Source organism: Mastomys coucha, unplaced genomic scaffold (assembly GCF_008632895.1).
Source record: "Mastomys coucha isolate ucsf_1 unplaced genomic scaffold, UCSF_Mcou_1 pScaffold23, whole genome shotgun sequence".
Classification (NCBI taxonomy): Eukaryota; Metazoa; Chordata; class Mammalia; order Rodentia; family Muridae; genus Mastomys; species Mastomys coucha.
Window position 1 is genome coordinate 56,257,353 of NW_022196906.1, and position 10,836 is coordinate 56,268,188.

General features: G+C 49.8%; 2 pseudogenes; both read left to right on the top strand.

Annotated features, from left to right (window-relative positions):
- The first annotated feature begins 1,111 nt into the window (after positions 1-1,111).
- On the top strand, positions 1,112-1,774 carry LOC116073040 (annotated as a pseudogene).
- An 880-nt stretch (positions 1,775-2,654) lies between these two features.
- Positions 2,655-3,584, top strand: LOC116073632 (annotated as a pseudogene).
- The last annotated feature ends 7,252 nt before the right edge of the window (positions 3,585-10,836 follow it).

Sequence of the window (10,836 nt, forward strand, 5' to 3'; positions counted from 1 at the left end):
CTTGAAAGCGTCCTTTCAAGAGGTATTGAGTTATGGGTGGGGCAGACAACAGTCATCAGATGCCAGAGGAAGAAGGACAGGCATAGAGGCAGAGTTTGAGGCTCCTGGTGTGGGCAATCCTGGGATGGCTTGTCGTCTAGGAAGGCTTAAAAGCCAAAGATTGGCATCTATCTGAACTCTTCATAAAGATCCTTTGGAGCCCACATCTGAGGTGAGAGGAAGACAGAGCACAGGTGTTCCTGCTGCTGGCTCAGTTGGTGGCATGCTCATTGGAAGAAGCTCCGGGGACCCAGCTCCTTTTGTGTCAGGCCCGTTACCTTCATTGCCCATACTCTATCATGTCTGCTATCATGTCTGCAGAGAGGAAATACTCTCGCTAGGTGTATTGATTACCTTTCTGTTGCTATGATAAAGCACCATGACCAAGTCAATTCACAGAAGAGTTGAGTTGGGACCTGTGGTTTCAGAGGCCTAACGGTCAATGATGGCAGAGCAGAGGGAGCAGGTAGACGTGGCATCTGGAGCTGCAGCTAAGAGTCCACGTGTGCATCTGCTAACAGGAAGTAGATCATCCTTGAAACCTCAAAGACCATCCTCCCAGTGACACACTTCCTCCAGCAAGACCACACCTCCTAAGCTCCCCCCAAACAGCCACCAACTGGGCACAGAGTATTCAAATGTCCAAGGACATCTCATTCAACCACCACACCAGGCCATCTTGAAAACAAGTCTCCAAGCTTGAGGTCGGGATGAGCATGGCCTAAAGCCCACACCCTGGCCACTGTCACCTCAGAAAGCTGAAAAGGGTGTATTTAATGAAGTGGAAGATGCTCAGAGGATAGGAAGCCTGAGGGAGCTAGCTTCTGGGACAGCTTGGGTGATAAAAATACACGAAGAGATGGAACTTCCAGGAGGGAGAGTCTGTCATCCTCCAGTTCAAGAGGACACAATCACCACGGCAGGAAGGTATGGCAGCGGGTCACACTGTGCCCACGGTAAGGAAGTAGAGATGGACGAATGCTGCTCAGCTCACTTTCTCTCTTAAAAATATTATTATAGGCCATTCTCCTGCGGAAGGCCACGCACATTTCCAGGCACCTCACCATCAGGCATGGCCGGTGTGGAGTAGCGTGAGGGCACCAGTGTGAGGTGCAGGGCCAGAGCCTCTTCTTCAGAGAGGCCAGGCCTGGCAGTGGGCAGACTGTCCGCTTCTCTGTACTGCTGTTGCATGGTATCCGCTTCTCCTCGGAGACTTGGCAGAACCTGGGTACTCTGCATCAGCTGGCCGAGGCTGGCTACAGGGCTGTGGCCATCGATCTGCCAGGTCTTGGGCGATCCAAGGAAGGGGTGGCCCCCGCCCCTATTGGGGAACTGGCCCCTGGCAGCTTCCTAGCTGCTGTGGTGGATGCCTTGGAGCTGGGACCCCCAGTTGTGATCAGTCCATCGTTAAGTGGCATGTATTCACTGCCCTTCCTCGTGGCCCCTGGGTCCCAGCTCCAGGGCTATGTTCTAGCGGCTCCCATCTGCACAGACAAAGTCAATGCTGGGGACTACGCCAGTATGAAGACTCCAGCTCTCATTGTATATGGAGACCAGGACCCCATGGGCTCCTCCAGCTTTCAACACCTGAAGCAGCTGCCCAACCACAGAGTGCTGGTCATGGAAGGGGCGGGGCATCCCTGTTACTTGGACAAGCCTGATGAGTGGCATACGGGGCTGCTGGATTTCCTGCAAGGGCTAGCATGAGACTCAGACCTGCTGATAGCGGGGACAGACTGCCAGCTCTAGGGTCTCTTGCTGTCTTCTCCTGGTCTCTGGTTTCTGCCTCACCTGCAACAGGTCTGTCTATAATCTGTCTGGGTTCCTGTCATTTCTGTTTTTCTCTTGCAGCAACAGATCAGATCAAGGAGGTAAAATCAAGTGGAAAAAGCCTCGGATTCAAAGGGAGAACTTTGATTGTGGGTAATCCGTGAGCTTCTCCTGCCAGCTCCCTGCTCAGCTCTCACTTCTGCCTTACTTTACTTTCTGGTCCATCTCCCTCTTTGGCTGCTCTACAGGACAGCCATTCCTTCTGGCCACAGATATAAACATGTATGCTTGTTTAGATCCATCCCAAACAGAACCTCTCCCATGGGAGCAGCACAGGGGTCGGTCCACACAACTGGACCGACAGACACCACATTCCTGTGTAGCTTTGCATCACATGTTTGCACAGGTACACATGCAGTTTCCTGAAGGAAGGGGGAGAGTCTTTGTAAGAGATTCACTTGCCAGGATAAAAATGTGGCCACCCCTAGATTTCTCTTACCTACCCATTGCAACTGGTCCCAGACCAGAATTGCTTCCTCGGAAGGGGAGGTGCACCCTTCTGCTTTTCAAATCTCCCTGCTTCTTCTTGCGGGGGGGGGGGGACCTGCACACCTCCCCAGGTCACCAAGCATGAATCTTCTCAACCAAGCCCATTTCCTGCTCTGAGGTTTGGGAATGGGATGAGGAGACTGACTGTGGAGGTCCCTGAAATAAAGTGATACAATTAGAAAAATATATATATTATTATATACCTCTTTCCCGTGAGATTGCAACACTGCAGTGCCTGGCTTCCTGGGCTACCCAGGGTCATCCTCATCTCTGGGTTGGCACTCACATCAGCTGCAGGCATGACTGAGCAGATGACTCCTTATGGGATCCTCAAGGACCATAACAGTTGGGTAGCACAGATCGACACCACCCCACACTTCCCAGATGTGATCCTGTTCACATCTCAAAACAAGGCAATCATCATAGGGGAAAGCCTTCCAGGGAAGAGGCCAAGTACCGTACACCACACTATGCTCTGTGAGGTCACTCAGTTTGTTAGTGATGTCTCCTATGACGGCCAGTTTGCTCTCTCGGGCTCCTGGGATGGAATTCTGTGCTTCTTGGACTTCAGAATAGTCACCACCACAAGACAATTTGTAGGCCGTACCAAGGTTGTAGCCTCCTCTTCTGACGACTGGCAGGTTGTCTCTGGATACTGAGACAAGACCATAAAGTTATGGGATACTCTGGATGTCTGCAAGTGCATGGTCTAGAATGAGAGTCATTTGGAGTGGGTGTGTTGTATCTGCTTCTCTGAGAACATTAGCCATCCTATCATCACCTCCTATGGATGGGACAAGCTAGTCAGTTGGCCAACTGCAAGCTGAAGACCAACCACATTGGCCACATTGCTATCTAAAGACAATGATGATCTCTCCGGATGGATGCCTCTGTGTTTCTGGAGGCAAGAATGGCCAGGCTATGCTGTGGGATCTCAATGAAGGCAAGCATCTTTATACACTAGTTCGTGGGGTCATCATCTATGCCTTGTGATTCAGCCCCAACCTCCACTGGCTCTATGCTGCCACTGGCCCCAGTGTCAAAATCCAGGACTTAGAGGTAAAACCACTGTAGATAAACTGATGCAAGAGGTTACCAGCACCATCAGGGCAACAGAGCAACCCCAGTGTATCCCTCTGCAGTGGTCTGCTGAAGATCAGACTGTTGGCTGGTGGTACACAGACAACCTTGTGTGAGTGTTGCAGGTGACCGTTAGCACCCACTAAAAGCTTATATCACCATCTTAGAAATAAAACTAAATTTTCTGGAAAATATATATATATAGTATTATTTCTACTTTAATTTGTTTTGCCTTCATCTGTGAACCACACATGTGCCTGGTTCTCACAGAGGCCAGAAGAGGGCACTAGATCCTCAAGAATGAGAGTTACAGGCAGTTGTAAGCCACTATGTGGGTGCTAAGAATGGAACCTGGTCCTCTGGAAGAGCATCCAACATTTATAACTACTAAGCCACATCAACAGCCCTCAGTTTCTCTTCTTTATTCTATCTTGGACCCCAGCCCATGGAGTGGTGGCACCCACATTCAAGGCAGGTCTTCCCTGCTCAAGCAAACCCTTCTGGAAACACCTTCATAGACACACCCAGAAGTGTGGTTCCATGGTAACTCTAAATCCAATCGAGCTGCCCAGGCTGATTGACCACCATGCTCTTCAGTTCTCGTCCCTCCGACCTTTGCACCCAGCCTTTCTGAGTCTCCATCCCTCCTCCTACCATAGAACAGAGAGTCTGACTGTTTGACTGTTGGGCATGAAGAATGCCCTGGGAGGAAGGCACTGGGGAAAGCCCATTCGGGATTGGGATCCTCATGGGATTTGACTGGGGGACTTTAAAGCACAACACTTCCTTTCACGGTTTCACACACTGTCTCTGACCTCAAGTCCTTCCCCCAAGGTCAAAGAGCTCCCTCTGCTGTTTTATGGTCTCTAGGGTCTCCCAGCTTCAACCTGTACAAGCTGAGCCCAGCTTTGTCCTTCCCCTGAGGTACTCCTTTGGATTCTGACCCTCCTGCTTCATCCACCCTGAGCCTCTTATCCTAAGTCGTATAAGCTGACTTTACTTGTCCACCCAACCTCCACCTCTCATTCCAGGCCATAGGCCAGGTCACTGGCCCCCTAGGAGTTGATGGCCACGGGTCAGAGTCTCTGCCTTTCTTAGATCCCTGGGGATCCAGTCATGGGCTGGCTGGCTAAGGAAGCCGTGGGAAAGTCCTCTCCCTCACCAGCCTCGATGGCTTGATAAGAAAATCTCCCTGCTGCCTCTTTTGAGTTGAGGCACCTTGAGTAAGTCCCCAAGACCTGGCAAGCTACCATTTTCTCTCCTACAAATGAACAATGACGTGACCAGCCTCCAGCTTGGAGCCCCAAGTTGTGGTAGGGAGCAAACCGTATTCAGTATCCACTAAGGGTGAGCCCTCTCATCCAACCCCAGGAGGTAGGAATTAGCAGTTGATGGGGGGGTGCTCCCTACTGGATTGCACCCACTTACCTCTCTAGAGGTTACTCTGGCTCCAGGCTTTTCCCATCATCCTGGCTCTCCTTATCCCAGGCTCAGAACCTTTCTCCTCCTCTCAGGCAGGCTCAGACAACACCACATTTAATGATACCCTGCCTCATCCCACAGGCTCATTATCCTACATGTGTTCATTATGTCTTCCAAGTGGGAGCTCGCTTGGCTGGAAACCAGGCCTTCGCTTTTAACCCCTCAATGCGTTACACATGGCTAGACAAGCCACAGGTACCTAACAACTACCTGCGCTGAACATTGCAAAGGCATCAAAAGGATCTAAGCCTCATTTCCTCCCCTTTTCCAAGAAGATACAACCATAATAACAATGAATGCCTGGAAGGCATTTTATATTTGGCAAAGTCTGGCTGCAATCATTGTCTCTACCTATGGCCAAGGAAACTACAGCGCAGGTGTAGACAGTAAAGCCTGGTGAGAGTCAGTGGTTTGCTTGAGAACATGGTTAATAAATGTCAGAGTCATAATTTGAACCCAAACCCATTATTTTTTCTGTCACATGGGGGTGAGGTTGGGGGTGGGGGGCGGAAAGGCTTCAGAGCCAAGGCAGGGTCCTTAGGGTAGTCAGTAAATAACTGCTGCCATCAGGAAATACACACTTGCTCTAGATACAGGGCCCCAGGGAGGCAAGCTGACCCAACGCTTGGACCTGTGGGAAAACCAGGAAGCTCAAGGCCAGAGAGAAGGTAAAAGGGAAGGAGTTCTGGACTGTAGACTGGGAGGGTGATGGGGTGAAGCTTCCCAGAGCAGAGAGGACATGTGAGTAAAAAGGAGAGGGCTGGGGAGACAGCTCAGTCAGCAAACTGATTGTACAAAAGCAAGAGGACCATGGCACTCACTGGCCAGTCAGCCTAAGTGACGCGCTCCAGAATAAAGCTTCACATCCCAAGAACAGAATGCGACCCAGAGGGACAGGACAGAGATGCTTGAAAGCAGCTCCTTCACAAGACCGGAGACTCCTGGGAGGACTAGATGAAGAGGCAGGTGAGACTAAGCCAGGGTCATTCTGAGTCCGGAAGCCAGAGAGATTTTTAAAACGTAAGTGTCCTGAACTAGCATAGAGCTAGCATAGAGGTGGTAAAAATGGTGGCTGATTTTGAGTGGGGAGGAAACAGGCTGCATTGCACAATGTCGGATAATATCCTGCCTCCGCGCGCCATCTCATTATTCCACGCATGTTCATTATCTGCCCAGACTGCGAGTTAGCTGCCTTTCGAAACCACCTTCTCTTTTAGCACCCACAACTTCTCTCACTCTCACACAGGGCTGAGTTCGTAGCAGGAGCCCAGTTTAAAAAAAAAAAAAAAACCAATAGCTATAAATTTCAAGAATATAAAACAACCCTACCCCCACAGTCTGTGAAAGATTATTCCGGAGAGGTAGCTTTTAACACAGTATCTCTCCAAAAGCATTTAGCTGTAGTTATCTAAGGCATCCCGGGTTGCCTGACCATGAGATTTCCACCACTGGAAGTAGAGAGCACTCCATCACGAGAGGCATCCAAGAAGGAACCAGCTATCAGGGGCTTTACAGGGGAAGTCCCTGTGTTGGGAAGGACACTGGACAGAATAGCTCCCATAGCCCCCACCGTGTCTCAGACGCCATGGTTCAGAAATGCTGTGAATTTGATCTCGTGCTGGGTTGGCATGTTCCATTCAGAAATAACCAGACTAACTTAAAAAAAGAAATCTCTGTGCTTTATTCTATTTCTTTCAAACTCTTTAAATGTCAAGTTCCAGCCCAGTGCTCTGCCTTGCCGGGTGGTTGGATACCAAAGCCATGAGCGCCCGGTTTAGAATAGCGCCTGGCCAGAGGGGGAGGCCAACTTCATGCATGTCTATTTTTACAGCCACGAGACACGTCGCCTTCCCTCGCTGTTCACATCAATATCACGCAGGGACGCTGACACAGGGCCATCTGTCCTCCCAGACTCGCTCTTTTGGGGAGGGGAATATGCATTTCTGTTCTAAGTCTGAGAGTTTGGCTTGAGCTGTGATGACTCCCAAAGCCGGCCAGAGAGGGCTGGGGCTTGGAGACAGAGTGTCAGTGTCCCATGTTGTCACCTCCTTCTGAAGCTGAGACTTTATAGGAGAGTCCATTCAAATTCTCAGTCACAGGATCACTTGTCTGTGACATGCTAGTTCCAGGTCACATAAATCTTTCCCAAGCTGGATGTCTCTGGGGGTTCTATGCACCTTGCAGGGGATGAGAAGGGAGAGGGGCAGGAACCGGCAGCGAACGGAGAGGTCAAGGTTCCTCCGAGATTCTTTGACACACCCAGGGTGGACCTGTTACTGAAGTTGTCATTGTCATACTTAGCCCCTGAAGCCATAAAAGCCTGGGTTTGGGCCACCTCTCCTCAATAGGCCAAGTAAAGATGCAGTGAAAAGCACAGAAAAAAAGGTTGACTCAGTGTGCCCACACTGGGGAAAGAAACAAAGTGGTCCAGTGGCCTCCCTCCCACCAAGTCCATCTAGCAGTCCTGGCATGAGGCTAAGGTTTCAGTTAGGCAAGAGGTGCAAGTAGCTAAGCAGTCCGGGTCAAGGGGTGATGCTGCCCATTATCCAGGCTCCGTTCTGTCCTGCGAGGTGGTGTGACAAGGTGTGGGAGCTGTATGAAATCTCTTCCTAGAAACAAGGTCCCCCTCTGATTGGCAAAAGCTTTCGGCCTTTTCCTTTTCCTGGTGTGAGACTCCTGGAGAAATTCCAATTTTTTTTAATAGTCTGATTTCCAAAATGAGGGGGGCACAATTATCACCTAAGAAGATCTTCATGCCAGCCAAGATGCTTCCGTGCCCAACCCACAAATCTACCCCCGCAGAAGCAGCCCCTGAAGCAAGGATCTCCAGCTCCTGCTGAGATGGCTGAGTCCAGGCCTGAGAGCCGAACCAGAAGAGCTAGCTCCCTGTGAGCCCTCACAAAGACGGCCGTGGCTCTGGGCCCAGAACTGTGTCCCCAGGACCTAGCTAGAGCTGGCAATCTGAAAGCATCCCATATTGAAGATAGGAACCCGGAGGCTCAGGCTAAGTGAGTGGGCCTGCTGAAGCCTACTCACTGGCCACTTGTTATGGACTTTAATTCCCAATGTCTTTGTTTGGGGACTGTTGTGGTACTATCAGGAGTGAGTGGCACTATTAGGAGGTGTGGCTTTTTTGAAGTGGGTGTGGCCTTGTTGGAAAAAGTGTGTCATTGTGAGGATGGGCAATGAGACCCTTCTCCCTAACCATGTGAGAGCCAGTCTTCTCCTAGCAGCCTTCAGATGAAGATGTAGAACTCTCAGCTCCTCCTTCACCGTGTCTGCCTGGACACTACCATGCTCCTGCCTTAATGATAATGGACTGAACCTCTGACCCTGTAAGCCAGCCCCAATTAAATTTTGTCCTTATAAGAGTTGCCTTGGTCATGGTGTCTGTTCACAGCAGTAAAACCCTAACAAAGACAGGGAGGGACCTACCACACTTTTCCTTCTCCTCCTCGCTGACTTGTGGCCCTAACCTTTGCTGATGGCCTGAGGTGCTGTTAATCAGGACACACCCCCACTTTCCTCTGAAGGGGGTGGGGCATGGTAATGAATTCAGAGACCTTAGTACTGCCAGTATCACCAATTCCAAGCTGTCTTGGGGGTTTCCCCACCATTGCCAACCAGGAGATAACATCCCTTAGGAATCAGGGTATAACTGAGAGACTGGGACACCTAGTCCTATCTTTCTAGCTCCATAGGAGGGGGGGAAAAAAAAGAAACCTAGCCAAGGCTGGCTAGGGATGTGGTTTAGTTATGCTCTCCTAACATGCACAAAGCCTCAGGTCTGTCCCCAGCCCAGAATAAAACTAGGGATAATGGCACAGAGCAGTAATCCCAGCACTCAAACTAGATAAAGGAAGATCAGAAATTCAAGGTCAGCCTTGGCTACATATTGAGTTGGAGGCCAGCCTGGGCTAGAGGAGAACCTCGGTGCTGCCCCCACACCCTAAAAAGAGAAAAGAGAAACATACACACACACACATACACACACACACATAATTGTGAAGCTTAAAGGTAGCCAGAAGCCACAGAAGGCAAAAGGCAAGAGGTGCAGTTTAATGACTTAGTGACCTCATGTCGGCTGCAGCCATTTATGAACGCTGGTGGGTTATTTCCCTCTTGAACAAACTGGTGTTGAACTTGTAGGTTTCCTTGCTGATTGGTTCAGATCATTCTGGAGGGAGGTCTTGGCAACACTTAGATGCACCCCCTGAAGAAGGGGTAGATATAGACCAAGAGCAACCCTGGGATCTCTGCCTGGCCCCTCGCAGCCCCACTCAGGCCTGACCACAGGCACTACACATTCCTGCCTGCACTGCAGCCAGTGAGGCTGAGCACATCCCAGTCTTTGGATGTCTCTGCCTGGGGAGTCTAGGCCACTGAAGCATCTTCTGGGTCTAAGAGGGCTGTCACTCTTCTAAAGCTCTGAGGACATCATGGACCAGGATCTTGTACTGTTCAAAAATATCTAGACATATGGGGCCTCAGAGAAACAGGAGGCCCCTGGGAAATGGTACCCAGGGAGGATGCTCAGCCCTGTTTTGCAGCCTTCACTAAACAAAGATCATTGTGAGTTATGAAGCTGTCCACCTTGTTCTGCACAGCACAGGAGCTTCCTCAGAACCCCAGATCTAGGGAAGTGGGCAGGGGAGACGACTATGGGCAGATCCATGCAGTTACAGACTCTGTCTCAAAAAAAAAAAAAAAAAAAAAAAAAAAAAAAACCAGCATGCAAGGTTTAAGAGGTGGCTCTGTGGTTAACAGCACTTGTTGCTCATACAGAAGACAAGAATTCAGTTCCCAGTGCCCACATCAGGCAACTCACAACCATCTGTAACTTCAGTTTCAAAGGATCCAGCACCCCTTTCTGTCCTCCATAGGTAGCAGGCATACACAAAGTATACATACGTATATGCAAGCAAAACACTCATGCATGTAACATAAAAATAAATACATCATTTTTTTAAAAAGTGGACATCACCCAGTAATGTCAACTGAGGTTCTCTTATGAACACATACATGTATGTGTATGTCTATTTGCACATATACAAGCACATATTAATTCTCCAAACTCTACCCAATCACCAATGGTATAGGAACAATGTACAACCTGACAAACCCTCTCTGTGGACTGTGTAGTCATCCGTAACCACCTAAGAAAGTTACTCGGAATTTACAGCTTCAAATTCATGCCCATAAGGTCCAATTCTGTGGGTTGTCATAAGCTGACAGCCAGCCTTGTCTTGCTGTCCAGTATGTCTTGCTGTTCTCATAGGCCAGCCCCTTCCAAAGGGGAGGATCCTGGGCCACCTTGGTGATACCTACAAGCTGAAGGCACAAGAATACTCAGGATCTCCAGCTGGCCTGCATGAGGCGGTTGGACATGGCAGAACTCAGAGTGCAGGGTACTGGGGCTCTGAACCCAGAAGAGGATGCAGAGGATGCCTGTTCTGAAGTGTGTGTGCTAGGCAACGGGAAGGAAGGAGTCAAATGTGCATGCGGTGACCTGATGGATCTTAAAGCCACAGGGGAAGGAAACACTCAGACCGAGGACTGTGATTGATAACCCATTAAAGATGTGAGGTGGGATCATTTTGTAAGAGTGTGTGTGAACAGGTTAATAAGAAAACCTATCGGAACTGCTGCTGGAGATGTGAGGGGGGAATGGAAAAAGGGGGGTTAACCACGTAGATGAATTAATAAACACAGGGACTTGTAGAAACCAGCCACAGTGGAGCCTCAGGCAGGAAATTAACTTAGCCCTCTATAGCGACAGGAAGCAGCCCTCTCTTCTACCTGGGGTCAGTTGGGGTGATTCCATCTACAGTGCTATAGCTTTTGAGGGAAGCTTCATTCAGGGAGACTGATTTGTAGATGCTGGTGGCTGGTGCTTGGTTTTAGTTCGTATCCAGA